The sequence below is a fragment of the Austrofundulus limnaeus genome, unplaced genomic scaffold (assembly GCF_001266775.1).
Source record: "Austrofundulus limnaeus strain Quisiro unplaced genomic scaffold, Austrofundulus_limnaeus-1.0 Scaffold1494, whole genome shotgun sequence".
NCBI lineage: Eukaryota > Metazoa > Chordata > Actinopteri > Cyprinodontiformes > Rivulidae > Austrofundulus > Austrofundulus limnaeus.
This window is the reverse complement of record NW_013953896.1, coordinates 38,233-41,411: the sequence shown is the minus strand read 5'-3', so window position 1 is coordinate 41,411 and position 3,179 is coordinate 38,233. Positions and strand designations below refer to the sequence as shown.

Genomic DNA, 3,179 nt, shown 5'->3' with positions numbered 1-3,179 from the left:
ACTCTACTGATGGAGAGTGAGGGCAAGTACAGAAAAGAGACTGGACATTTATGGTTTGATTTCTTTGTATGTATGGATCACTTGGGTTGTTACCAACATCTGGTGAAAATTTCATGTCATTAGCACCTCTAGTAATATATTTACTGAGAAAAATGATGACATGTTCAATACTTATTTTACCCGGTGTATAGTGACTTTTTTCTGCTGTTAGTGAGACTTCCTGGAGAGAGGTGTTGTTGGAGACGCTATTCATGTGAACCACGAGTGGTGCGGTAGAAATAGGATCATGGACTCTTACTGTTCTCATGACTTAGATGTTCTGGCAGTCTCATGCAGACCTTTCTATCTCCCGAGGAAATTCACAGTAGTCATCATGTTCGCTGTTTACATCCCACCCGATGCCAACATTAGCACAGTTCTCAGAGTGCTGCACGCCTGTGTTGATAAACAGCTGCTGGCTCACCCAGACGGAGTCTGTATTGTTGCCAGTGCTCTTGAAGTTCGTCCAGTACGTGAAGTGTGCAACAACAGGCAAAAATACTTTGGACCATGTTTATTCAAACATAAAACATGCATACAGAGTTACCCACCTCCCCCACCTCGCTGGTTCTGACCACCTCTGTCCCTCACCCCTCTGCTGAGACAGACAAAGCCACACCAGAAAACCATTCAGACCTGGTCTGAGGAAGTCCTCACACAGTTACAGGACTGCTTCCTTCGCACTGAATGGGATCAATTCTCCAGCCATGACCTGCAAGAATACACGGACACTGTACTCTCCTACATCAAGAACTGCATTGACACCGTCTCCRTCTACAAAAAGGTCAGTATGTTTCCTAATCAGAAACCCTGGATGGCCAGCAAATTCCWGTCACTATTAAAACGCCATAACACTGCCTTTAAATTGGGGGACAAGGCCCAGTAYAGCGCAGCCAGAGCTGACCWGAAAAGAGGCATCAGGGAGGCCAAGGTGGAGTATAAAATAAAGATAGAGGACCACTTTGGTACGAACGACCCTAGAATGATGTGGCAGGGTATAAACCACATCRCCAACTATGGATGCAGAAACCAGGACAATGCAAATACTGACGCCTCACTRGCAGAGAAGCTGAACTGMTTCTTTGCCTGCTTYGAAGCAGACAGACTAGCAACAATTCCACATCCACCACCTTCTAACACTAGCAYGCTAACACTCCAGGAACATGAAGTGAGACGTGTGTTGAAGGCRGTGAWCCCCARGAAGGCGGCCGGCCCTGAGGGTGTACCTGGAAAGGTGCTAAAAGCGTGTGCCGACCAACTAGCAGGTGTCTTCACCTGTATATTCAACCAGTCCGTTACTGGCCACTATTCCACCCTGCCTCAAATCCTCCACCWWTATCYCAAGTCCAAAAAAGTCCACAGTGGAGAGCATAAATGACTACAGGCCTGTTGCACTTACACCAGTGGTCATGAAGTGCTTCAAAAGRCTGATCTTTCAACACCTCAGAGCCTGTCTAYCTCCCACTCTGGACCCCCACCAGTTTGCCTACAGGGAAAATYGCTCCACGGAAGATGCCATCAACATCRCACTCCACACCGYGCTGAGTCACCTGSACCATAGGGAGAGCTATGTGAGGATGCTCTTCCTGGACTTCAGCTCAACCRCATCATCCCAGGGATACTGGTCGAGAACCWGGMGATTCTGGGCATCTCCACCCCCATCTGCCAGTGGATACAGAACKTCCACACAGAGCACCCACAGTCTGTGAAATTAGGCCRCCACCTCTCCTCCACTATCACTCAGCACTGGCTCCCATCAAGGCTGTGTACTGAGCCCTCTGCTTTTCACCTTTTACACCTATGACTGCTTTCCGATCCATCTCTCCAACAGTCATGACACAGATGACACAACTGTGTTTGGGCTCATCTCAGGGGGAGATRAGTCTGATTACAGAGACAAGGTAAACAGACTGACAGGATGGTGCTCTGCAAACAAACTGCCACTAAACACCACAAAAACAGAAATAATTCTGGACGTCAGGAAGAGCAGAGCTGAACCAGCACCACTTCACAAAAATGGAGTCAGTGTGGAAAGGGTCAGCTTCATCAAGTTCCTGGGTGTGCAGATCATGGACAGTCTATCCTGGTTTGCAAATACAACAGTGGTGGTGAAGAAAGCCCTGCGGCGTCTCCATTTCCTGAGAGTGCTCAAGAGAAACAAGCTGGAGGAGAMGATGCTAGTGCTGTTCTACAGAGCCAACATTAAGAGCATCCTTGCATACAGCATCACAGCAAKGTACGGGGGAYGCTCAGCAGCAGACAGAAAAGCACTGCAGAYGGTGATCAACACTGCCCAGCGGATCACTGATTGCTCTATGCCCAGTCTGGAGGACATTGCCACCTCTTGCTACCTAAGCAGAGCTACAAGTATCAAGGACCCATCCTACCCCAGCAACTGCCTGTTTAACCTGCTACCCTCGGGTTGAGGGTACGGGTCACACAAAACCAGGACAAATATGCTCAGAAACAGCTTCTTCCCAAGAGCCATCAGGGGACTGAACAATAAAAAAATAATGGCAACAAACATTCAATTTTTCAACCCATGTGCAATACAAAATGTGTGCAATATACAGTATCTCAAGTGAAATTTTAGGAACATCTCTAATGTGCAATATTACAAACAATGAAGAAGAATATACTGTAAAAATGGTCAAATTCTTCATTTCTATAAACAGAAACTCTTTGATTTATCTTTTTTTTGATAGTGGACATTTTTGTCTTTATTTGATTTTAACTTGTCTATTTTATTGTATTGTCTACTCCAGGGGTTCTTAACATTTTTGACCTCGGGGCCCAATTTGTTGAACATAAAGTGACACGAGGTCCAGTCAGACATTACCAATGTATGATCAAAATGATAACTATTCTGAATCTTGGTTCAATTTTTATTGTTTTTACATCATAACTAAACTATCATAACTAACATAACTAAATAAAATACACTTACATTTTAAAAGTAAAATTCCTGTCAAATAATCACAAGACATGATTATGACAAACATTTTATATTGTAACCTGCCCATAACAATTATTTGAACAAATACAACAGTTAGTAGACCACTCAGGCTTATCTGCACAAATATATGTATATATTAAACATAATAACAAAAGTAGAAAATTCAATAAATAAAACTGTGGGC

General features: G+C 44.3%; 1 protein-coding gene across 1 annotated transcript in view; it reads right to left on the bottom strand.

Moving 5' to 3' along the window:
• Window positions 1-3,179, bottom strand: part of LOC106535580 (spectrin beta chain, non-erythrocytic 4) — a gene marked incomplete at its 3' end in the record, with an annotated part of 45,866 nt that overhangs the window by 21,455 nt on the left and 21,232 nt on the right.